Source organism: Bos indicus, chromosome 29 (assembly GCF_029378745.1).
Source record: "Bos indicus isolate NIAB-ARS_2022 breed Sahiwal x Tharparkar chromosome 29, NIAB-ARS_B.indTharparkar_mat_pri_1.0, whole genome shotgun sequence".
Classification (NCBI taxonomy): domain Eukaryota; kingdom Metazoa; phylum Chordata; class Mammalia; order Artiodactyla; family Bovidae; genus Bos; species Bos indicus.
In genome coordinates, this window is record NC_091788.1 from 6,842,572 (window position 1) to 6,870,084 (window position 27,513).

The following is a 27,513-nucleotide window of genomic DNA, read 5'->3' on the forward strand; positions in this document are numbered from 1 at the left end:
CGCCCAGGACTGATCTCCTTTAGGATGGACTAGTTGGATCCCCTTGCAATCCAAGGGCCTCTCAAGAGTCTTCTCCAACACCACAGTTCAAAAGCATCAATTCTTTGGCGCTTAGCTTTCTTTATAGTCCAACTCTCACATCCATACATGACCACTGGAAAAACCATAGCCTTGACTAGATGGACCTTTGTTGGCAAAATAATGTCTCTACTTTTGAATATGCTGTCTAGGTTGGTAATAACTTTCCTTCCAAGGAGTAAGCGTCTTTTAATTTCATGGCTGCAGTCACCATCTGCAGTGATTTTGGAGCCAAAAATAAATAAATAAATAAAGTCAGCCCCTGTTTCCACTGTTTCCCCATCTATTTCCCATGAAGTGATGGGGCCAGATGCCATGATCTTAGTTTTCTGAATGTTGAGCTTTAAGCCAACTTTTTCACTCTCTTATTTCACTTTCATCAAGAGGCTCTTTAGTAAGAACTAAAGAACTTCACTTTCTGCCATAAGGGTGCTGCCATCTGCATATCTGAGGTTATTGATATTTCTCCCAGCAATCCAATTCCAGCTTATGCTATACAGTAAATAGGAAGTCCTTGGTTTTCTCATTTATTTTATATATGGTAGTGTGCATCTCAGAGAAGGCAATGGCAACCCACTCCAGTACTCTTGCCTGGAGAATCCCAGGGACAGAGGAGCCTGGTAGGCTGCTGTCTATGGGGTCACACAGAGTCCGACACGACTGAAGTGACTTAGCAGCAGCAGCAGCAGCAGTATGCATCTGTTAGTCCCATACTCCTAATTAATCCCTCCCCTGCCCTTCCATTTGATAACCAGAAATTTGCCTTCTGTGTCTGTGAGTTTCTTTGTACTTTATAAATAAATTCATTTGTACTATTTTTTAGATCCACATAGAAATGATATCATATAACATTTACCTTTGACTTACTTCACTTAGTATGGTATTCTTTAGGTCCATCCCTGTTGCTACAAACAGCAATATTTCATTCTTTTATGAATAACGTTCCATTGTATTTATGTATTCCACATTTCTTTTGTTTTTTTTTTACAGCATTATTTAAAGGAATTTTATTGATCTCAGAGAAGTAAAGGAATGTCAAAACTGAGAATTAAGCTTATCATGATACAGCAGGCCTTATGTGTTTAATCTTACATTATTAATTCTTTTATCTCTTCCTTGCACTCAGTGTATTCCTACTATAATACTTATTGCATCATTATTAATGAATAAAGAAATGTCACTTTGGAAAAAGTTTATTTGCAATGATAAAGAAATGAATGATAAAATTGTATTCTTTATCCACATTTCTTAAAATAATTGTCTGTCGATGGGCATTTTGGTTGTTTCCATGATAAACAGTGCTGCTATGAACATTGGGTTACATGTATCTTTTCAATTTACAGTTTTCATTTTTTCCAGATGTATGCCCAGGAGTAGGATTGCTGGATCATATGGTAACTCTATTTTTGTTTTTTTTTTAAGGAAGCTCCATACTGTTTTCCATAGTGGATGCAACAATTTATATTCCTACCAACAGTGTAGGGGGGTTCCCTTAGCTCCACACCCTCTCCATAATTTATTTTTTGCAAACTTTTTGATGATAGCCCTTCTGACCCATGTGAGGTGGTACCTCATGCAGTTTGATTTGTGTTTCTCTAGTAATTAATGATGTTCAGTATCTTTTCATGTGCCTGTTAGCCATCTGTATGTCTTCTCTCAAGAAATGTCTATTTAAGTCTTCTGCTCATTTGTTAAATGTTTTTTTGTTGTTGTTGATATTGAGTTGTATGAGCTGTTTGTGTATTTTGGAAATTTAACCCTATCAGTCACATTGCAAATATTTTCTCCCAGTTCATAAGTTGTCTTTTTGTTTATGGTTTTGTTTGCTGTACAGAAGCGTGTAAGTTTGATTAGGTTCCATTTGTTTAGTTTTTCTTTTCTTTCTTTCTTCTTTTTTTTTTTATTTTATTTTATTTTTTTTAATTAATTTTATTTTATTTTTAAACCTTACACAATTGAATTAGTTTTGCCAAATATCAAAATGAATCCACCACAGGTATACATGTGTTCCCCATCCTGAACCCTCCTCCCTCCTCCCTCCCCATACCCTCCCTCTGGGTCGTCCCAGTGCACCAGCCCCAAGCATCCAGCATCGTGCATTGAACCTGGACTGGCATCTCGTTTCATACATGACATTTCACATGTTTCAATGCCATTCTCCCAAATCTTCCCACCCTCTCCCTCTCCCACAGAGTCCATAAGACTGTTCTATACATCAGTGTCTCTTTTGCTGTCTCGTATACAGGGTTATCGTTACCATCTTTCTAAATTCCATATATATGCGTTAGTATACTGTATTGGTGTTTTTCCTTCTGGCTTACTTCACTCTGTATAATAGGCTCCAGTTTCATCCACCTCATTAGAACTGATTCAAATGTATTCTTTTTAATGGCTGAGTAATACTCCATTGTGTATATGTACCACAGCTTTCTTATCCATTCATCTGCTGATGCACATCTAGGTTGCTTCCATGTCCTGGCTATTATAAACAGTGCTGCGATGAACATTGGGGTACACGTGTCTCTTTCCCTTCTGGTTTCCTCAGTGTGTATGCCCAGCAGTGGGATTGCTGGATCATAAGGCAGTTCTATTTCCAGTTTTTTAAGGAATCTCCACACTGTTCTCCATAGTGGCAGTACTAGTTTGCATTCCCACCAACAGTGTAAGAGGGTTCCCTTTTCTCCACACCCTCTCCAGCATTTATTATTTGTAGACTTTTGGATCGCAGCCAATCTGACTGGTGTGAAATGGTACCTCATAGTGGTTTTGATTTGTATTTCTCTGATAATGAGTGATGTTGAGCATCTTTTCATGTGTTTGTTAGCCATCTGTATGTCTTAAGAAAATATTGCTACAATTTGTGTCAAAGAGTGTTTTGCCTATGTTGTCTTCTAGCAGTTTTATGGCACCCCACTCCAATACTGTTGCCCAGAAAATCCCATGGATGGAGGACCCTGGTAGGCTGCAGTCCATGGGGTCGCTAAGAGTCAGACACAACTGGGCGACTTCACTTTCACTTTCCACTTTTATGCATTGGAGAAGGAAATGGTAACCCACTCCAGTGTCTTGCCTGGAGAATCCCATGGACAGAGAAGCCTGGTAGGCTGCAGTCCATGGGGTCACAAAGAGTCAGACACGACTGAAGCAGCTTAGCAGCAGCAGCAGCAGCAGTTTTATGGTGTTGTATCTTACATCTAAGTCTTTAAGCCATTTTGAGTTGATTTTTGTATATGGTGTGAGAGAGTGTTCTAAATTCATTGACTTACATGCAGCTGTCCAGCTTTTCCAACACCACTTGCTGAAGAGATTATCTTTTCTCTATTGTATATTCTTGCCTCCTTTGTTGAAGACTATTTGACTGCAGGTGTGTGTTTTTGTCTCTGGGCTTTCTCTTCTGTTCCTTTAATCTATATGTCTGGTTTTGTACCAATACCACACTGTTTTGATTGCTGTAGCCTTGTGGTATAAAATGATTTTATATTTTATACTTGCTATTTAAAATAAATATTGAGGCAGACATCACGGGGATAAATAAGAACTATGTAGGACTTTTTGTAGTGTTTTAGCAGATATTTAAAGTTTTGTTTTGTGTTTTATATGAGTATGTTCCTTAATCATTTGATTGTTTAGGGGACTCTTAATTCTTCCTGGAATAAATCTGCATCTAATACCCCTGAATGACATTCTTTCCCTCTACCTTTATGTCATATTAGCCATATGGTATCCACATTGAAGTATCTTCCTAGGGTTGAATCTAATGAAACCCAGCACACCTATCTTAAAATGAAAACTGTATGACCTTAGCCTGAATTTCCACTGGAGGCATACAGGATCTTTCCTTCTCTTGGAGCCCCAGCAGATCAACTGGAACTAGCTGCCTCTGTCTACCTGACTTCAAGGGTCATCAGGCACTTCAGCACCTCTCTGCATATACCTCTGTGTATGTATCAGACTGCTTCCTCCCGATGGTGAAGCACTCTCATACCCAGGGCAACTTTCCCACCCTCTTTGGTGGTTGTAGACAGAGATTCTAGTTGTAAGTACTCCTTGAGGGAAATTCTACAATACAGCCATTTTCCATAGTCTCTGTGAGTTTGCTTCCTGGCTGAGAATCCCAGTTAATGTGAAAAAGGGACCAAGAAATAGATAAAGCAGAGAGGATATACAGAATAACTGCAGGAGCCATTCATTCATTTATCCTAAAAATATTTTTTTGATTGTTCAGTGTAAGGCAGTGTGCTATGTTAGGAACACTGAGAGGAGGAAAGCCTGGTTGCTGTTCTCTAGGACTCAGATATTATTAAAGGACCTTTCATCAAAATTATTTCCAAATTTTCATAGAAAGTGCCACAGGCTTCATAACTGATGCTTTCATGCATTTTAAAAAGCTTATCAATGGCTATGTTGTATTAGTCTGGGTGCTGCTCTTTGATGATGCCTCTTTGATATCAACTTTGATATAATGAACTGCAGGTCTGTGAGGCACCTTAAAAAAGAGAAAGGGTCGTTTCAAAATTCCTGAAAGGATTTTGGTATGACCCTCCCCTGTGATACTGCTTTTGCTTTCCAGTTTTATGTATTTAAATTTTAGTATAAGTAATTATGTGTGACCACAGCTTTCTGACATCACAAGATCTTAAATCTGTTTCTCCTGGATGCTTTCAGCGTGTCTGTGTGTCTGTAGTCTGCCCACGGGCGGAGCTTTACTTCGCTCTCTCCTGGCACTCGTCTCACCGTGTTGTCACTGTTATGTTGCCCTCTAGACTCTGAGGTTCCCAGAACAAAAGATGGTTTGACTATACAGATTAAAATTGCCAGGTTTATTAAGTAAAAATATAGGACACCCAGTTAAACTTGAATTTCAGAAAAAAAAATATATAGTGTAAGTATGTACCCTGAAGTGTTTGGGACATACTTAGATTATAAAAATGACTCATTAATCTGAAATTGAAATTTAGCTCAGCTTTCTCTGTTTTTTTTTCTGGAAACTGTAAAAAATGTCTTAAAACCTGAAGATCCTATAATTCTGTTTTTAAATATTATTTAATGATAAAGGACATGATATAATCAGTAGCAATGGAAAGTTTAAAAATTATGTCAGTCCTTTTATCAAATACTGTATTATGGGTTATGTGTGCATGCTCAGTTGTTCAGTCATGTCCAACCTTTTTGCAACCCCATGTCACTGTAGCCCACCAGACTCCTCTGTTTATGGGATTTCCCAGGCAAAAATACTAAAGTGGGTTGCCATTCCCTTCTCTAGGGAATATTCCCAACCCAGAGATCAAACCCATGTCTACTGTGTCTCCTGCAGGGGTAGGCAGATTTTTTTTTTTTACCACTGAGCCACCTGGGAAGCCCCATTAAGGGACACACACACACACGTGCGTATAAAACATGGGAATAAGTCTTTACGTGTAGATGGGTAGGCTTTCACATCTGGGCTTACTGCAGCATAAACTGCAGTACTGGGCTTATTGCAGCATAAAGTAAACTGTAGAAACCCTAACGTTACAGGTCTGTTAAACAATTCAAAATGTATCACATATTGGGTATAAGTCCATTCACTGAAACAGCACTGTGACCAAATTTTATTTCATGTATCTACAGATTTTATAAGATCTGATTTTTAAACCATAGTCTTAATAGGTATTAATTTCAGTTTTTTCATGAATTTGTGCTTTATCAAAGAAAATGAAAAAATCAGTGCATGCATTCATTCAGTAAAGACTTGTTTAGATGCTAAAATGTGCCAGTCCTAACCTAAGCAAAATCCTAAACAAAGATGGTGACATAACAGTGAGAAGAAAATGAGCATTCATAGAAATAAAATTGGCAATATGTTGTTATAAATAATGTCAGATGATCCAAACAGTAAGCAGTTAATACCTATATTGTGTAATTATGTGATTATAAAAATTTGTGGAACTTTGGGAACAAAATAGGAGATCTGCTAAGTACTTGAGAGTAGCAAAGTGGTCAAGTAATGTGAATGAGGTAGAGATATCAAGGTTACACTAGAAAAGTCTTTAGTTTTTCCTATTACTCATATCTAGATTCAATGTATTGTTTACCTGCTTTCAGTTGGTAACTGATTCTTTATAATAAAATACATAGAATTATCAAATAAAAAAGAATTGGATCCAACAATTGTGGATCCAAAAAATTAAGGGCTTAAGTTTAGATAGGACGTGTTTATAGGAGAGAATGCCAAGGTATCTAAGAAACTTTCTTAATTGTATTTTGAGTATTATTTGATGTAGGAGAGCCATCTTCAGAATGTTTTAAATTTAAAAAAATCTAAAAAGTTGGTTATAGGTTATTAACTTTATCCCCCTAAAGCACAGCTTATTTCCTCAAAACAGTTCTGTTTCCTCATTGACTCTTTACTGGTTATAGTTCCTATGTTTCCATGGAAAAAGGAAATCTAAGCTTATGTGCATTTCATCAGAAAAACAAACACAAGACTATTTTACTCCATCTAGCTATCACGTATTTATCTAAAATACTACCTTGTCGAGCTCCATACCTCTTTACTTCTCTCACACTTTTTTATTGAGATGATAATTTATGACCTAAGTTAAGGGCATTTAAGTCAAAGACAACCTTCCTTCAGACGCCAGGAAGGCAAGGAAAATTCCTCCTAAGATTCTGATAATAAATGATAAGATAGATTTTTCTTATTGTTTAAAAGACTCATGAAAGTGGTCACCATGGAAACCAGACGTGAGTCTCTGGAACATCAAGAAATCAGAAGAGAGGTCTTGAGCTGAGACTCTGAGTCTTAATTTTGGAATGCTGACATAGATTTTAACCCTCATCTGAGGATAACTTCTTCATAAGCTGGGTGATTTATTTTAGATTAGTCTTGGGATCTGACTTTTTTTTTTTTTTGTAAAATTCTACTCTGAGCTATTTTCTTTCTCTTTTAGTTCTCCTTCCTCCCCCTCTTCCTTTCTTCTTTTATTTCTCTTTATCTTAATTTTTTTTCCCTTTCCTTCTTCTTTCATTCTTTTTCCTGCTCTTTCCCCTCCTCCTCCTCCCGTTTCTTCTTTTCTTCATTTTTTGATGAACATTTTATGGTGGCACATGTGACAAGAAAGAAGACAGGAGAAGACTCCCTTGGCTTTTCTACACTTGGGATATTACTAAGAGGACTTCCCTGGTGGCCCAGTGGATGAAAATCCCCCTGCCAGTGCAGGGAACTCAGGTTCAGTCCCTGGTCTGGGAGGCTTCCACATGCTGTGCGGCAACTAAGCCCGAGAGCCACAACTGCTGAGCCTGCACTCCAGAGCCCGTGAACCTCAACTACGGAGCCTGCGTGCTGCAACTACCAAAGCCCGTGTGCCTAGAGCCCGTGCTCTGCAACAAGGGAAACACTATGAGGAGAAACCTGTGCACAGGGAGGAAGGGGAGTAGCCCCTGCTCCCCCAACTAGAGGAAACCTGCGTGCAGCAATGAAGACCCAGCACCCCCAAGAATTAAATAAGAATATTGCCAAGAACTGTGGGAAACAGTACAACATATTAAGGTCTAAAATGAAAGCAATACTTGGGAAACATATTACTTAAGTATTCTGACTGAGCGAATATTCTAGCTAGATCAGAGTTAACTCATAATTGTTAAAAATGATTTTTTTCCCAGGATCTCCTTATATAATTATATATGATTTAAATAGAATGATATGTATTTATAAATCATATTTATAAATGTATTCATAGCTTATATAAATACATTTATATAATAACATATAAATATAACATATATAGTAAATATATATAACATATATAGAACTCATCTAATTTATATAAATATATAACACATTAATATAAAACATAACTTTTATAAATATATTTAACTATATAAATACATTTATAAATATAGGAAATTGTTTAGAAAAGAATTTCAAGTAAAACAATTAAAATACAATTCATATTCATGTACAATATAAAGGTAGCTAGACTTCCAGATGGAGAAGGCAATGGCACCCCACTCTAGTACTCTTGCCTGGAAAATCCAGTGGACGGAGGAGCTTGGTAGGCTGCAGTCCATGGGGTCGCTAAGGGTCAGGCACGACTGAACAACTTCACTTTCACTTTTCACTTTCATGCATTGGAGAAGGAAATGGCAACCCATTCCAGTGTTCTTGCCTGGAGAATCCCATGGATGGGGGAGCCTGGTGGGCTGCCGTCTATGGTGTCACACAGAGTCGGACACAACTGAAGTGACTTAGCAGCAGTAGACTTCCAGAATGTGAGGTTATTGCTCTTTGTAACCTTAGTGCAGGGGCTGATATGTAACAGCTGCTCAATTAATATTTGCTTAAGAACTCTACAGATAGATAAGAATACACACATAACATACACACACACACACACACATATAATTTTAAGGAATTGAAAATGAAATGCCAGTCACTTCAAAGTTTCTGGATAACAGAAATATTTTTTCTTCGTTTATTTGCTTTCACTTAGGACATTGAATCAAAGCTCTTGCAATATTTTGAACCATTATTCCTGAATATGTTTTCATAAAATGAATTGCTAATATGATTTTATTTCACTTTCCTAGAAATAAAATGATACTTATTTAGTAAATTTTATAATAAAAATATTTTATTCCTGATTATGTGAATATAATATGTTAATATTTAAAATTTATACAAGTTATGTGTCAAAATGTAGGGATGTTTACAGGAAAAAGAGGTGGCATAAGATACTGGAAATAACATGTTTTGGGTTTCTGGATGTTATTTTACTTTTTGTAGTTGCTATTTCAAACTTGCGAGATAGGGCAAACTACTTCACAAACTACTTTACTGCTACAAACTTTAAGTCGTTTTACCATCTACTTCCAACAATTGATATGAAGAATATTTGGAGATGATATGTGTCCTTCTGACTTAAAATGGACCTTTAAATTGTTTATAAATGTGAAATGTGGGAGTTCATTTTAAAAGATTCCTGTACTCAGAAGATGCTAACAGGATATTGACCTCATAAAAGTTATTTTATTTTCTTGTGGTCAAATTATGCTTTACCTAATAACATGGTACCTATACTCTTATTTGATATAATTTATGTCAAGTTAGTTAAAAAGAAATACAGAGGGTTTAAATGGACTGGCAGTTGTTCTCAATATTGGCTGCATGTTAGAATCATCTGTGAAGCTCTCTAAAAATTGAATTCCCTGGATCTCCACCTGATAACAATTAAGTCAGTAATTTTTTTTCTTTAAGCTATAGATGATTCTAATGTGTATCCAAAGTTCAGGACCCCCAAACTAGAAAGTCCACAGATCTGAACTCATTTTAGCTTGCTCTAGAATCTAGTTTATGAGAACCTGGATTGATCAATAAAATGTATTTGTAGAATGTATTCATTAATTTGGGCTTCTCTGGTGTCTCTGCGGTAAAGAATCTGCCTGCCAATGCAGGAGATATAAGAGATGCAGGTTCTATCCCTGGGTTGAAAAGATCCCCTGGAGTAGGACATGGCAACCCACTCCAGTATTCTTGCCTGGAGAATCCCATGCACAGAGGAGCCTGGTGGGTTACAGTCCATGGGGTCGCAGAGTCAGACATGATTAAGCACGCACATGCATGCATACCTGCTAAGCAGCACAACCAGGCGTCAAATCCATGCAGATTGGCTTCAGAAAGCGTGCTCTTACTCAGGTGGTACACAGCATCTCATCTGCAGTAATTGTAACTAACAAGGTTTCAAATGCTTACCATGTACCAAGCCCTGTGTTTTATAAGTATAACTTGTTTAATCTTCACAATTAACTTACGGAACTGGATTTTCCTTATTTTACAGATAAAGAGAGTAAGGAACAGAATTAAATGCTTTATATTACTTCAACTAGCACGTGGGCTCTCAGTCTATCAGAGTTCTTGATGGATCCGTATGTCTGTGTTTATCTAGAGCAGCTCAACATCCCTGCTACATCTTAAAGAAATGAAAAAAAAAAAAAAAGTTTAGTACCATAAGAGAAGGTATCAGTTCATCAGTCTCCAAGTTTCTGGCACTGTTCTGATTACTACATAACTTTAAATCATTTAGCTCAATAAGCTACTTCTGAGAAAATTAAACATTGAAAACAATAGACATCTCCTAAATTATTGCAATGAATTAGATACAATGTTGAATTTCAGGTGGTTAAGACTCTTTATAATTAAACGCATTATAATAGTTGCAACAGCTGTATGTATACCATTGAGAGCATAATTGTCTCTTATGCATACAATGCAAAGTTTCCAGGAATTCTATTAAGCAATGATTCCAAGGCTCTGTTTTGAAGGAAAAAAAAAAAAATCCTCTGTATAACTTTACTTGGGCATTTAAATGCAAAACAGAATGCTGCTGCCATAAAGTTTAATCTTTGATAGTAGACGAAAAAAAAACTGCCTTTGCCAAAAGTATTAACTAAGAATACCACAAGACTTTACCCAATTTAAATGCGTTAACCAAGAGATGAACTCTAGTTGGTTGGAAGGTGTTTTTCAAATTCCCAAGTGTCTCAAAGAGCAGACATCAAGAGGCGGTCCTAAGATGGAAGAGGAATAGGACAGGGAGACCACTTTCTCCCCCACAAATTCATCAAAAGAACATTTAAATGCTGAGTAAATTCCACAAAACAACTTCTGAATGCCAGCAGAGGACATCAGGCACCCAGAAAAGTAGCCCATTGTCTTCAAAAGGAGGTAGGAAAAATTATAAAAGACAAAAAAAGAGACAAAAGAGGTAGGGATGGAGCTCTGTCCCAGGAAGGAGTCTCAAAAAGAGAGAAGTTTCCAAACACCAGGAAACACTCTCACTGCTGAGTCTGTGGCAAGCCTTGGAAGCACAGAGGCAATGTAACAGGGAGGAAAAATAAATAAATAATTAAAACCCACAGATTATGAGCCCAATGGTAACTCACCCAGTGTAGAAGCAGCGCAGATGCTTGCACCCACCACTAGCAAGCTGGGGCTGGGCAGGGAGGCGCGGGCTGCATCGCTTAGAGTGAGGACCGGGCCTGAATGCCCGGAGCGCTGTCTGAGCAAACTAACTTGGGCTGGCAAACCAGACTGTGGGATAGCTATCACGCGAAAAGCCCTAACCTAAGACACTGCCAGGCCTGCACACAGGACAAAGGACTGAACAGAGCTAGCTGGCTGCAGACCATCTCCTTCCGGTGGGCAGCCAGAGCTGGAAGGGGGCAATCGCAGCCCCAGAGAGACATTTTCTACCGAACTGCAAGCAGGCTTCTTTGCTAACTAAGACTTCTTGGGGCTGTGGATGGTCAACATCTGCCTGAGAAGGCACACCGGTTGTACACCCAGAAAACTGAGCGGCAGGGACGGGGGAGGTGATAAGTTGCAGCAACCGCACTCACCAAACACCTCATCACCTGAGCTGCTCGGACCTGGGAAGGGCACACACAGGCCCAACCATGTCTGCGCCTCTGAGGGCTACCTGAGTGCCTGAACCTGAGCGGCTTAGACCTGGGAGGTGCATGCACCACAGGGCTGGCCTCAGACGGTTCCTGGCAGAGCAACCTAGAGCATGAGCAGTGTGGGCAGGGAGGGCACATGCGCCGTGAATGGGGGCAGGCCCAGTGTAGCTGAGACACTGTAAGCACACGCCAGTGTTATTTGTTTGCAGCGTCCCTCCCTCCCCACAGCGCGACTGAACAAGTGAGCCTAAAAAAGTGTCCACCACTGCCCCCTTGTGTCAGGGCAGAAATCAGACACTGAAGAGACCAGCAAACAGAAGAAGCTGAAACAGAGGGAACTGCCTTGGAAGTGACAGGTAAATAGATTACAACCCTGTAGTTAGTACTGACTAAATAGGAAGGGCCCTATAGATCTTGAGAAATATAACCCGGACCAAAGAACTATCCAAAAATGAACTGACCCCACACTGCCCACAAAAACACCAGAGAAAATCCTAGATATATATATATATTTTTTTTTTTTTACTATTTTTACAATCATTCTTTTCTTTTTTAATTTTTTTTAATTTTTAAGTCCTCTATTACTCCTTTAATTTTCGTTTTTATAACCTACATTTACTTTGCAAAATAAAGACCCTATTTTTTAAAGCAAACTTCATATATATATATATTTTATAATTTTTGTGACTTTCTTTTTCTTCTTTTCTTTAATATTGTATTTTTGAAAATCCAACCACTACTCTAGATTTTAAATCTTTGCTTTTTGGTATTTGTTATCAATTTTGTACCTTTAAGAACCCAATCCTCAGTACGCATTTTTACTTGGGAGCGAGATTACTGGCTTGACTGCTCTCTCCCCCTTTGGATTCTCCTTTTTCTCCACCAGGTCGCCTCTGTCTCCTCCCTCCCCCTTTTCTTCGCTACCCAACTCTGTGAATCTCTGTGTGTTCCAGACGGTGGAGAACACTTAGGGAACTGATTACTGGCTGGATCTGTTTCTCTCCTTTTGATCCCCCCCTTTTATCCTCCTGGCCACCTCTGTCTCCTTCCTCCCTCTTCTCTTCTCTGTATAATTCTGTGAACAGCTCTGAACGGTCCAGACTGTGGAGTGCACACAAGGAAGTGATTACTGGCTAGCTTGCTCTCTCCTCTTTTGATTCCACCTCATCTCATTTGGGTCACCTCTAACTCCATCCTCCCTCTTTCCTTCTCCATGTAATTCTGTGAACCTCTCTGGGTGTCCCTCACTGTGGAGAAACTTTTCATCTTTAACCTAGATGTTTTATCAACGGTGCTATATAGAAGGAGAAGTCTTGAGACTACTGTAAAAATAAGACTGAAAACCAGAAGCAGGAGGCTTAAGTCCAAATCCTGAGAACACCAGAGAACTCCTGACTCCAGGGAACATTAATTGACAGGAGCTCATCAAACGCCTCCATACCTACACTGAAACCAAGTACCACCCAAGGGCCAACAAGTTCCAGAGCAAGACATACCACTCAAATTCTCCAGCCACACAGGAACACAGCCCTGAGCTTCAATATACAGGCTGCCCAAAGTTACTCCAAACTCATTGACATCTCATAACTCATTACTGGACACTTTATTGCACTCCAGAGAGAAGAAATACAGCTCCATCCACCAGAACACCGACACAAGCTTCCCTAACCAAGAAACCTTGACAAGCCACCTGTACAACCCCACACACAGCGAGGAAACGCCACAATAAAGAGAACTCCACAAACTGCCAGAATACAGAAAGGCCACCCCAAACTCAGCAATATAAACAAGATGAAGAGACAGAGGAATACTCAGCAAGTAAAGGAACAGGATAAATGCCCATCAAACCAAACAAAACAGGAAGAGATAGGGAATCTACCTGATAAAGAATTCCAAATAATGATAGTGAAAATGATCCAAAATCTTGAAATCAAAATGGAATCACAGATAAATAGCCTGGAGACAAGGATTGAGAAGATGCAAGAAAGGTTTAACAAGGACCTAGAAGAAATAAAAAAGAGTCAATATATAATGAATAATACAATAAATGAGATGAAAAACACTCTGGAAGCAACAAATAGTAGAATAACAGAGGCAGAACATAGGATTAGTGAAGTAGAAGATAGATTGGTAGAAATAAATGAATCAGAGAGGAAAAAAGAAAAATGAATTAAAAGAAATGAGGACAATCTCAGAGACCTCCAGGACAATATTAAATGCCCCAACATTCGAATCACAGGAGTCCCAGAAGAAGACAAAAATAAAGACCATGAGAAAATACTTGAGGAGATAATAGTTGAAAACTTCCCTAAAATGGGGAAGGAAATAATCACCAAAGTCCAAGAAACCCAGAGAGTCCCAAACAGGGTAAACCCAAGGCAGAACACCCCAAGACACATACTAATCAAATTAACAAAGACCAAACACAAAGAACAAATATTAAAAGCAGCAAGGGAAAAACAACAAATAACACACAAGGGGATTCCCATAAGGATAACAGCTGATCTTTCAATAGAAACTCTTTAGGCCAGGAGGGAATGGCAAGACATACTTAAAGTGATGAAAGAAAATAACCTACAGCCCATATTACTGTACCCAGCAAGGATCTCATTCAAATATGAATGAGAAATCAAAAGCTTGACAGACAAGCAAAAGCTGAGAGAATTCAGCACCACCAAACCAGCTCTCCAACAAATGCTAAAGGAAATTCTCTGGACAGGAAACACAAAAAGGGTGTATAAACTTGAACCCAAAACAATAAAGTATATGGCAATGGGATCATGCTGCTGCTGCTGCTAAGTTGCTTCAGTTGTGTCCGACTCTGTGCGAGCCCATAGATGGCACCCCACCAGGCTCCCCCATCCCTGGGCTTCTCCAGGCAAAAACACAGGAGTGGGTTGCCATCTCATTCTCCAATGCATGAAAGCAAAAAGTGAAATTGAAGTCACTCAGTCGTGTCCGACTCCCAGCGACCCCATGGACTGCAGCCCACCAGGCTCCTCCATCCATGGGATTTTCCAGGCAAGAGTACTGGAGTGGGGTGCCATTGCCTTCTGCACAACAGGATCATACTTATCAATAATTACCTTAAACGTAAATGGGTTGAATGCCCCAACCAAAAGACAATGACTGGCTGAATGGATACAAAAACAAGACCCCTATATATGTTGTCTACAAGAGACCCACCTCAAAACAGGGGACACATACAGACTGAAAGTGAAGGGCTGGAAAAAGATATTCCATACAAATTGAGACCAAAAGAAAGCAGGAGTAGCAATACTTATATCAGATAAAATAGACTTTAAAACAAAGCCCTGAAAAGAGACAAAGAAGGACACTACATAATGATCAAAGGATCAATCCAAGAAAAAGATATAACAATTATATATATATATATATATATATATATATATATGCACCCAACATAGGAGCACCACAATATGTAAGACTAAAATGCTAACAAGTATGAAAGGGGAAATTAATAATAACACAATAATAGTGGGAGACTTTAATACCCCACTCATACCCATGGATAGATCAACTAAACAGAAAATTAACAAGGAAACACAAACTTTAAATGATACAATAGACCAGTTAGACCTAATTCGTATCTATAGGACATTTCACCCCAAAACAATGAATTTCACCTTTTTTTCAAGCACAAATGGAACCTTCTCCAGGATAGATCACATCCTGGGCCATAAATCTAGCCTTGGTAAATTCAAAAAAATTGAAATCATTCCAAGCATCTTTTCTGAGCACAATGCAGTAAGATTAGATCTCAATTACAGGAGAAAAACAATTAAAATTTCCAACATATGGAGGCTGAACAACACGCTGCTGAATAACCAACAAATCACAGAATAAATCAAAAAAGAAATCAAAATATGCATAGAAATGAATGAAAATGAAAACACAACAACCCAAAACCTGTAAACTTTTATAGCACTACTATAAAAGTAGTGCAAAGGGGAAAGTTCATAGCAATACAGGCACACCTCAAGAAACAAGAAAAAAGTCAAATAAATAACCTAACTCTACACCTAAAGCATCTAGAAAAGGAAGAAATGAAGAACCCCAGGGTTAGTAGAGGAAAGAAATCTTTAAAATTAGGTCATAAATAAATGCAAAAGAAACAAAAGAGACCATAGCAAAAATCAACAAAGCCAAAAGCTGGTTCTTTGAAAGGATAAATAAAATTGACAAACCATTAGCCAGACTCATCAAGAAACAAAGGGAGAAAAATCAAATCAATAAAATTAGAAATGAAATTGGAGAGATCACAACAGACAACACACAAATACAAAGGAACATAAGAGACTACTATCAACAATTATATGCCAATAAAATGGACAATGTGGAAGAAATGGACAAATTCTTAGAAAAGTACAACTTTCCAAAACTCGACCAGGAAGAAATAGAAAATCTTAACAGACCCATCACAAGCACAGAAATTGAAACTGTAATCAGAAATCTTCCAGCAAACAAAAGCCCAGGTTCAGATGGCTTCACAGCTGAATTCTACCAAAAATTTAGAGAAGAGCTAACACCTATTCTACTCAAACTCTTGCAGAAAATTGCAGAGGAAGGTAAACTTCCAAACTCATTCTATGAGGCCACCATCACCCTAATACCAAAACCTGACAAAGATGCCACAAAAAAAGAAAACTACAGGCCAATATCACTGATGAACATAGATGCAAAAATCCTTAACAAAATTCTAGCAAACAGAATCCAACAACACATTAAAAAGATCATACATCATGACCAAGTGGGCTTTATCCCAGGGATGCAAGGATTCTTCAATATCTGCAAACCAATCAATGTAATACACCACATTAACAGATTGAAAAATAAAAGCCATATGATTGTCTCAATAGATGCAGAGAAAGCCTTTGACAAAATTCAACATCCATTTATGATAAAAACTCGCCAGAAAGCAGGAATAGAAGGAACATACCTCAACATAATAAAACCTATATATGACAAACCAACAGCAAACATTATCCTCAATGGTGAAAAATTGAAAGCATTTTCCCTAAAGTCAGAAACAAGACAAGGGTGCCCACTCGCACCACTACTATTCAACATAGTTTTGGAAGTTTTGGCCACAGCAATCAGAGCAGAAAAAGAAATAAAAGGAATCCAAATTGGAAACGAAGAAGTAAAACTCTCACTGTTTGCACTTGGCATGATGCTCTACATAGAAAACCCTAAAGACTCCACCAGAAAATTGCTAGAGCTAATCAATGAATATAGTAAAGTTGCAGGATATAAAATAAACACGCAGAAATCCCTTGTATTCCTATACACTAATAATGAGAAAATAGAAAAATTAAAGAAACAATTCCATTTTGATGTTTGGCAGAACTAATACAATTATGTAAAGTTTGAGAATAGAATAAAATTAATTAAAAAAAAAAAAAAAGAATTCCATTCACCATTGCAATGGAAAGAATAAAATACTTAGGAATATATCTACCTAAAGAAACTAAAGACCTATATAGAGAAAACTATAAAGCACTGGTGAAAGAAATCAAATAGGACACTAATAGATGGAGAAATATACCGTGTTCATGGATTGGAAGAATCAGTATAGTAAAAATGAGTATACTACCCAAAGCAATCTATAGATTCAATGCAATCCCTATCAAGCTACCAAAGGTATTTTTTTACAGAGCTAGAACAAATAATTTCACAATTTGTATGGAAATACATAAAACTTTGAATAGCCAAAGCAATCTTGAGAAAGAAGAATGGAACTGGAGGAATCAACCTGCCTGACTTCAGGCTCTACTACAAAGCCACAGTCATCAAGACAGTATGGTACTGGCACAAAGACAGAAATATAGATCAATGGAACAAAATAGAAAGCCCAGAGATAAATCCAGGCACATATGGACACCTTATCTTTGACAAAGGAGGCAAGAATATACAATAGAGAAAAGACAATCTGTTTAACAAGTGGTGCTGGGAAAACTGGTCAACCACTTGTAAAAGAATGAAACTAGAACACTTTCTAACACCATACACAAAAATAAACTCAAAATGGATTAAAGATCTAAACATAAGACTAGAAACTATGAAACTCCTAGAGGAAAACATAGGCAAAACACTCTCCGACATAAACCACAGCAGGATCTTCTATGACCCACCTCCCAAAATATTGGAAATAAAAGCAAAAATAAACAAATGGGACCTAATTTAAATTAAAAGCTTCTGCACAACAAAGGAAACTATAAGCAAGGTAAAAAGACAGCCTTCAGAATGGGAGAAAATAATAGCAAATGAAGCAACTGACAGACAACTAATCTCAAAAATATACAAGCAACTCCTGCAGCTCAATTCCAGAAAAATAAATGACCCAATCAAAAATGGGCCAAAGAACTAAATAGACATTTCTCCAAAGAAGACATATAGATGGCTAACAAACACATGAAAAGATGCTCAACATCACTCATTATCAGAGAAGTGCAAATCAAAACCACAATGAGGTACCATTTCATGCCAGTCAGAATGGCTGTGATCCAAAAGTCTACAAGCAATAAATGCTGCAGAGGATGTGGAGAAAGGGAATCCTCTTACACTGTTGGTGGGAATGCAAACTAGTACAGCAACTATGGAGAACAGTGTGGAGATTCCTTAAAAAACTGGAAATAGAACTGCCTTATGACCCAGCAATCCCACTGCTGGCATACACACCGAGGAAACCAGAATTGAAAGAGACATGTGTACCCCAATGTTCATTGCAGCACTGTTTATAATAGCCAGGACATGGAAGCAACCTAGATGTCCATCAGCAGATGAATGGATAAGAAAGCTGTGGTACATATACATAACGGAGTATTACTCAGCCATTATACATTTGAATCAGTTCTAATGAGGTGGATAAAAGTGGAGCCTATTATACAGAGTGAAGTAAGCCAGAAAGAAAAACACCAATACAGTATACTAACGCATATATATGGAATTTAGAAAGATAGTAATGATCACCCTGTATATGAGACAGCAAAAGAGACACAGACGTATAGAACAGTCTTTTGGACTCTGTGGGAGAGGGAAAGGGTGGGATGATTTGGGAGAATGGCATTGAAACATGTATAATATCATATAAGAAACGAATCGCCAGTCCAGGTTTGATGTAGGATATAGGATGCTTGGGGCTGGTGCACTGGGATGACCCAGAGGGATGATATGGGGAAAGATGTGGGGGGGGGGGGTGGTTCAGGATGGGGAACATGTGTACACCCGTGGCAGATTCATGTTGATGTATTGCAAAACCAATACAATATTGTAAAGTAAAAAAAAAAAAAAAATATATATATATATATATATAGGACCAACAGACACAGGAAAAAAAATAAAATGATATATAAAAAAAAAGAGTAGACATCAGGTTCCAAGCTACATGTCTAGCACCTTGTCCATTCTATGTATAGATGTAAATAACTGAATATTAAAATAAACTAGTCCTCATTCCCATCATTATCATCACCAAATATTCACTTACCACATTACAATTGCTTCACACCCCTTATTGCTTATCTACAGCAACCTCACTATTATTTATGTTTTAGAGAAGGAAAATAAGACATCTCTGACCAATTTGAAAAAAAAATTGAGAGGAATTTTCTTTTGTTATTTATGATCCTAATAATCCAACAGTATTATCAAAATTCTTGCCTCTACACAGTATTGTACTGGAAGAATAGAGCCAGATTGTGAGAGAATGTGAGAAAAAAACAACCATGATTTGCCTGAGATGACTATAATAATGCTTAGTTTATAAAGTGACTTTATATATAACCAAGAGAATTAGTTTCAAAATTATTTTCCATTTTTCCCATTTCCAGATAAGGAAATCAGGTTCTAAAATTCAATAGCTTGTACAAGTTCCCTTGTCAAGTAAGAGCCAGATAAACCATTTGGACTGGGACTCAAAATCTAAGTGGATCTGGGTATTCATTCTGGGCTATCACAGAAGTGCATTGCCTAGAGTAATGACAGTTCAAGTAGGGCTGGCCGACGACTGTACAGTGAAGATAAGGATCTGTGTTTGCCACGTGTATGTCAAGAGCACTGGTTGGACAAGGGCTTTATCCTAGAGAACACTGACTGAAGAACTTGTAGTTCCCCTTGTACTGAGGGGAAAAGCTCTTTTATTATTGTATTTTTACCCAGTATCAAGACAAATTAAAAAATTCCCAGGGTGATCTTCTCCATTTGTCCTGCTTGGAGAATAATAAAGACATAAGTGACACTTGACTCATAAGTAACAACTTCTTTGACGTAAATTTCCAAGTTATGCCTAGAACTTAGATTGAAATTTTATGTACAACAATGTAAAATGAAAAACATTTCATTTTTCATTGAAAGCATTGAATTTTTAAGGGTCATTTAAATAAGGGTCTATGTAATAATAATAGCCTTCAAAATAACAAGAATAACAAAACTTTTTCGAAGAACAGGCTACTTTTCTTATAGTAAGTATAAGAAATTTATAAGAAATCTAAGAAATAAAGAAATCTTATACTAATTATAAGAAATATACAATTTATATTCTTAAATACTTATTAGTTAAGACATTTTCCCTTTTCTCTTTGTTTTGCTAGTGAACTCATCACTAAACATTTTTCATAAACCACTGGTACAACATTAATAAAAAACCACTTGGGTGTTTGTCAGCTCCTTTTTCTACATGGTTTTCATTTTATATTTCTAGTGACTTTTATATCTCACTCACATTTAGAAATTTGGCAGATTAAATGCATTGAATAAAATGAGATAAAATAACAAATTCTATTTTGCAATTAAGCAAACTGAGATATGCTGAAAGATTGTCCAAGCTCTACTTCACTGACACCAATGTCTTTTTGGTTTTCAAAATATAGCAATGTAGTATTCTATTACTTCAGAGGTTATAGTTGTTGTTCCCTATGCCTGTAAAGCCCCTTCCTTTCTTCCTTCTCTTGGGTGAACCATACCTCCCCACCACCAACACACAAACACAAGCACACGGAGAACATTTTTTGCATAGTTGACTGGAATGGATCTTTACCTGTTGTTATTGCCTCAGAGAGAATTTATTTTTTAATGTTCTATACAAACAAGACACCATGGTCCCTCCTCATGTCATGCTCTACTTTACAGCTTACCGCGTCCAATTCTTCTTTGCCTCCAATCCACAAGTTGTGAGAAAAATTAGTTAAGTTTGTGTGTTCCTTAGTTGACTGTAAGCTCCATGAGGACAAGGGCTAATTCTACTTCATTCATCATTGAACCCCAATATCTAGCTATGATTTACACACAGTTTAAAAAATACCTAATCAATGGGATGAACAAATCAATAAACATATAAACACTCATATATACATACCTAATGGCTATAGGCTTTTTAAAACTAATCAAGTATTTACTTAGTTTATCATTCTTATTGCAGTCCCTCATATAGTAACTGATGAAAAGAAAAGGAAAAGCCTTGATAAGTTTTCATTAAATGAATGAAAATAAAATTCCCTTAAATTATTTTATAAAGCCACTTATAATCTGTTAACTGGTGGGTTCAGAGAAACATATAGTTGCAAAACCTTTAGAATTGCAATAACCCCTTTGGAGTCTAGAACGTGAGCAGGTAAAATCTGTAAAGCACAGATGCAAAAACAGAATGCAAAAGGTGGCTAAGAGTGCCCAGGTTGGAAAAAGGCCCAGTCAGTAATCCTGCATATCTCTTACAAACCTAATTTATTGTCAGTGATGTTAGCTGAGAAAATGGCTGACAGCACGTACCGTGTGTACCTCTATTTTCATAAATATTCATTTAAACATTCAGACATACTTATTGAGGGGCTTTTAGGTTCTAGAATCCTTTCCTAAGAATCTGAATACATCAAACAAACAAAGATAGATTCCTTCCTTGAGGAGCCCACATTCTAATGGAAGGGAAGACACCCACAATAAACAATAATCACAACAAATGGGTATCTTATATGGTACATGGGACAGGATAAAGAGATACAGGGGAAAACAGATTTGAGTAGAGGGGTCAGGAGTACTGAGGCTGTAAGGGAGAATAGGTTACAGTATTAAACATGCTAGTCTGGGAAGGCTTCATTAAGGAGGTGCAGGAAAGAAGCAAATTAGCCAAGACGGTGCGGTCAGGCTCTCTCGCCCCTCATCCTCTTGGCCCTCCCACCACGTTCTGTGAATAAAGATTATGTTAACAACCGAGATCACATCTAGTACTGCGATGCGCGGCACGAGGTTCGCGCTTGGCCACGGGCTAGTTTTGTTCTATAAGCACATATAAGCTCCACCTGAAACGCCCTTGGTGAAGCAGTCGTGTCTGCTGCTCTGGCTTTTGTGCCGGCTGGGAGAGACTAGGTCTGGAGTTCCTACGGCTCCTTGAGTTTTCTTCCAGGCTCTTGGCTCACACCTTGCCTACCCCGGGTTCAGTGAATGGTGAGATACAGCAAGGCCGGAGGTAAGATTTTAGCAAAGATTTGAAGGAGAAGAGAGGGCCCAATGATTACTTGAGAAAGAGCATTTCATGAGGAAGAAACAGCTCCTGCGAAGGCCATCAGTGTTGGAGCATGCCAGGCTTGTTTTAAGAAACAGCAGAGAAGTCCTGGTGGCTGGGGTAGAATGAGGAAAGAGAATGAATACTAGGAAACAAAGTCAGAAAGGTAATGAAGTGGGAACAGACTCTAGAGGTTCCATTTGACTCTGTTTCAAATGGAAAATTACTGGAGGATTTTGAGTTAAGCTAACTTCTTAAAAAGAAAATTCTGGCTGCCGTGTTGAATATTAGATTGTAGTGAAAAAGTGAAGAAGCTGAAAGACCAGTTTGGATGCTACTGCTGTAGGCAAATAAAAGATGATGGTGGCTCGAATCAACATGGTATCTGGGAAGGCGGTTAGAAGTGTAGGATTCTGGATAGATTTTGAAGATAGAGCCAAGAGGATTTCCTGACATTGTCATGTGTGAGAGAAAGAAAAGAACCAAGGGAAACTTCGAGTTTTAAATGTAATAAGTAGTTTTCCATTCTTTTTTGCTGTTCTACATATTTTTATATGTAGAATTCCATAATAGCTTGTGCATGGATGCTACATCACTTCAGACTCTTTGTGATCCCATGGACTGCAGCTGGACAAACACCTCTGTCCATGGGATTCTCTAGGAAAAAATACTGGAGCGGGTTGCCATGCCCTCCTCCAGGGTATCTTCCAGACCCAGGGATCGAACCCAAATCTTACTATGCTTCCTGCATTGGCAGGAGGGTTCTGTACCACTCGTGCCACCTGAGAAGCCCTATTAATAGCTAATCCTAAGGTAAAAGTCTTACCCTTGAGCAATTTACAATCTGAATTTGCTTTGGGGACTTAAAACAATGCTCCTTTTAATTTTTACCTAATTCATCACTACAATTATGAGGTTAAAGCTGTATTGTAAAATGTCACTGAGCAATTTAAGATTATGTAATACTGTTTTCCTTTCTCAGCTGAAAATATCACTGTTGCTCAACATGAGGAATGTCCTTTAGTTCTAGCTTTTACAGCATGGAAGTGGCTATGTCTTGATAAACTATATGATGCATCTATGGAGTGCTTTATCATTTCTGACATGATTTGAGATGTCCTATTGTGTCCCATCCTCTCCAGAACCCTGGGAGACAGCAAGAAAGATATGCAGGAAATTGAAGAATTTAAGTGACTGGGTAGCCACTGTGAGAACCCCTTCTTACATAGGTTCGGCCCACTTGGGTGCTTTAAGCTAGTTTTCCATGAAGAAAAAAGACAGGGAACTTGTGTTCCATGCTCATTCAAAGCTAAATGCCTCACACAAGGGTCAAATCTATGACCATGTGTATCATTACCGATGCCTCAGTCAACTGGGCTTGCAAATCATTTTCTTCATCAGACTTAATCACACTTCCACAATCATCTAGTCATTAGTTTCCCTTTATTTTCCTCACTATTTTTGTATTCTCTCATCTATCCTACCTTATCTTTCTTATACAGGAAGGTCCACCAGAGCTCTGCTGGCCTCTCTACAAAGTACTAAAGCTTGCTTTGCAGATTGCAATCAAAGAATCTCAAAAACAAAGAATGCCACCATCAGTACACAGGAAAAATGGGGAGAAGAAAGATGCCATTGCAAAGACCAACAGGGTGTGAGATACATATCTTTTTTTCTTGTCGAATCAGAAAGGAAAGCTATCAAAGAACAACTTGCCTTGCTTTCAAGAGTCGTGTGTGAAACCTACATTAGCGGTGTCTACCTTATAACCTGACTTCAGGGTCCTCATCTTTTAACCTTTCACACAACTGCTGCAAGCACATGGCTAGGGAAACATAAGGGGGCACAATAATCATAGTGCTGTAATGTCTTTCTTTTCTTTAAGCCGCACAATTAATTTACACATTTCTTTTTTCAGAGGCAGAAATGAAGTCTGATTTGAGAATTTAAAGATAACCTCAGCATTTTTTTTTTTTTTTTTTTTACAATATTGGTCAGTTACAGGGGTAGTGGTGGAAAAGGAAGTCAAGTCATTTAAGGAAGTAAAAGATACTTACTTGCTACAGAGAAATTTTAATGGACGTAGAAAGAATCCTTTGCAAGAAGTGCAGGCAAATGCAAAATGGCATTATTAAATAATGCTAATAAAAAGCCCATTCTTTCAAATCATTCACACCTCTGAATCCTATTGGGGTTCCCTGAATTCCCGGTCCTCTGCACCCTACCGCCGTGACACCCCTTCTCCCAATCCCGGTCGGAGGTTTAAGTGCCGTCGTCAGGGAGAAGCTTATGATCTACCTGCTCCCCCAGCCTCTCTCTGAGTGACGAGCCACCCACGCCTCCCCGCACCGCTCTGCTCCTCCCGCGGCTCCCGGAGGGAAGCCGAGGCGCCGCAGAGGGAGCCCGAGGCGACCCTGGATCGAACCCCAAGCCTACGAGGTTCCAAGACCCCGGTCACCCGGCCTGTGCGCGCCCGCTCGCTTCCCCGGCCCCGCCGCGCGCCGCAGGAGCCGGGCCGGCCGGCGCTGCGTTTCCAGCCGCGTCTGCCCTAGCGCGGCACGTGCTCCCGGCGCGGGCCCGAGAGCGCGAGCGCCCAGGCCGCCGCGCCGCCTGCCGCTGCCGCCGCCCGCACCGCCGCCGCTAGCGCCCCAGCCGCAGCCCAGGCCGCTCGGCGAGCGCGGGTCGCCGGCTAAGAGCGGCCGGCCGGGGGACGCCGGGCTCCGGGCGCGCACCCGGTAAGCGCAGCGCGTTCTCCTTCTTTGGGCTCGGGGGTCGCTGTGGCGGTGGCGGTGGGAGCCAGCTGGGGCCCCTCCCCCAGCACAGGGATGGAGGGCCGCCCGGCACGGGGCGGGAGCCGGGGCGATGCACCCGGGAGGGCGGGCTGTGGGCAGGCGGAGAGCCGGGGGAGCCAGGGACGCTGCGAGGTCCTGCAAGTTTGGAAAAGTCACCCGCCAAGGACGTGTGCTGGGTGAATCAGACAGGAATCTCGAGTCCGGAGCCCAGGCTACCGCGGCGTCTCTCCAATGAAAGCTTTATGAAAATCGCTTTGCTCGTATTTGCATAAGTGAGGAATTTAAGTGGGCTTGTTTCCATAGAAAATGAACTAAAAAAAATCAGAGGAGAAAAAATAAAGAGGTCTGAGCCAAAGGGAGGGTTTGGACATTTCTCTTTCTGTCTCTTCACGCATACCGATACATGTGCACAGAGGGGCACGTTTGGCAAAGGAGGGGAGTCTCTATTTTTGAAGCCATTAGGTGTTGCTGGGGGAGCTCATGAGAGCGTTTGCTGGCGCTTCACCCTGAAGAAGAGCAAAAGAGGAATCTCGCTGGGTGTAAATGCCAGTGTTCCATTTCTAAAATGACACTTCCATGACTACATTTCCGAGAAGGAGCAGTTTTCTAGAACAGGGGCCATTTTAAGGGGTACACCTGCAACTCTGGACCTTTAAGCTCAAGTTTATGTACTCCCTCTGGGGCTAGGAAAACACCCTTACTCCAGGTTCCCTTATGGGACTTTGCAAAGAATGGGGTCAGAAAGAGGGTGATGGAGAGAGAGGAAAGAGACGAGAGCTAAACATGACCGAATGGGCTGTGTACGGTGCCAGAAGGAGCAGGAGCTGGGGGTCAGGTTTGCCATCACTGCATTTATTTGGTATCACCTTGGGTTAGTAGTCTCTGGGCTGGTGTCTAGGGAAATGTGTGACCTTGAACATGTAGAAATGTAGAGGCTCTTCTGTGTATTGGGTCACTAAGGTCCCATGCAGCAGCAGTGTCTGCCTAGGATCGAATGGGTTTGAGGATCTGCACACAAGAGCACCCAGAAAATCTGGATCAAGGGAGCTCCAGGTTAAAGTATCAAAGGCATTTGCAAGCTCTTGGCTGTGCTGTTGGTGTAATGCATATAGACAGGTCTGTAGAAATGGCTGGGAAGGACAATCAGACATGTCGCCTATAGCCAAGAGAATCTGGAGTTCTGAATGTGATTTGGAGAGGTTCAGATCCAGAGTCTAAAGTCACATGCTTTTCTAAAGGTAGCAGTTAAAGAAGAAAGTTGGGTGGCAAGCTGTGATGTTCTTTGAATGAGGGTTGGGAAATACTCTAATTGATTCTAGTGCAAGGAAAATGAATGGCATCCTACTTTAAAGGTTGGGCACTCAGGTGATGGCAGGATGGTTTGAGAGTGATGTTTGAGAATACTGTAATCTGGGCAGAAGGGTTAGCAGAGAGAAGGGTTTCTAGGCTTCTAGGAGGCTACTGGCACCTGCCTAGTGTCCTTGACACCTCTGCCACTTGTGTGCAGAGGGCACAGGTGCCTGTTGCCCCTCAACACCAGCTCATCCTTAGAATATAAGGATGTGAATCCCAGGGATTGAGATGAGAAAGAGCACATGGGGAAACTCAAGTCCTAGGGGTGTGCCCCAATCCCCCGACCCTGGGAGCATCTGGCTGTGGAGCTGGTTTACCCATCCAGATTCGATCCGAAGTCTGTTTTCCTAAAGGAACTCACTGTGCCACTTGGTGGCACCAAAAAGTTGCGCTGAGAACTCTCTTCTCTATAAATACAAACTACCACCCCTCCCTCCTCCGCGCTTCCCCCCCCTTCCCCCCTTTCTCAGTAGCAGGGAGAATTGCTGCACACGCCGCCCTCAGCTCTGCTGTTCTGCGCGCACCGAGCGCAGGAGATGAGCTTAAGATCATCTTGGGGCGGGGGGAGCCCGGGACTGGAGAGGCCGACTATGCCCCGCTGATCCGCGCGGCCCAACTTTCTGGGGGGCTGGCTAGACCGCGACTCCCTGCCTGCTGCGCCGCCAACAGGGGGTAAGCTTGCGAAGTGTCTGTGTGCCTAGAGGGTCCCTGGGCCCACCGAGGACGAAGGAGCTGTAAGCTTGCGGGGTGCTCCCAGTTGTGTTTGGGGGAGGGGTCGCGGGTGGAGCGGCGGGGGTGGCCAGAACCTCGAGGTTGAAGCCCGCTCCATTCGCGGGTGGCTTCGGTTAAACCTGTTGGCGAGAGCAATCGGGCGAGAGCAATCGGGGAAAGGAGGGAATGGCCGGGGCTGGCGAGGAATTCTGCATGCCTTCGGGGGCGAGGTCCCGCGCCCTAAGGCCAGGGGCGGGCATTTAGAATTCGGACTGGGCTCCACCGACCCACCCGAGGGCTCAGAATTCAGAGATGCGAAGGCAGAGGGGAAGAGAGGGGAGAACAGCTTCCCGGTGGATCGCTTGGCGGTGGTGACCGCGGCTCCGGCTGCGGGAGCACGGAGGACAGCGGGTGGTGCTGAAAGCACTGTCTCCGCTCCCGGTCCGGCCCTCCGGCTCTTTGCTCTCCCCTGGATGTAGCTTGCCCTTCGGACACAAAGCCCGCTAGTTACCTTCAAGCGGCATTGCCCAGGCTACAGCCACTTGGGAGAGAACCCGGGCAGGCCAACGAGCTAGCCAGGTGACCAGAGCCTCGCCTGCACCGGGACCTCACAGAGGGAAGAGG

General features: G+C 40.4%; 1 protein-coding gene across 4 annotated transcripts in view; it reads left to right on the top strand.

The window, feature by feature from the left end:
• Window positions 1–27,513, top strand: part of GRM5 (glutamate metabotropic receptor 5) — a 790,030-nt gene that overhangs the window by 124,454 nt on the left and 638,063 nt on the right. The window contains exon 1 of one of the 4 annotated variants that reach the window (XM_070783146.1): window positions 24,687–24,768. The exons of 2 other annotated variants lie outside the window; for them this stretch is intronic. The gene's annotated coding sequence lies outside the window, so the exon portion shown is untranslated. Of the gene's footprint in view, window positions 1–24,686; window positions 24,769–26,633; window positions 26,851–27,513 lie in introns of those variants that run through there. One more of the 4 variants, XM_070783145.1, reaches the window with a different exon arrangement.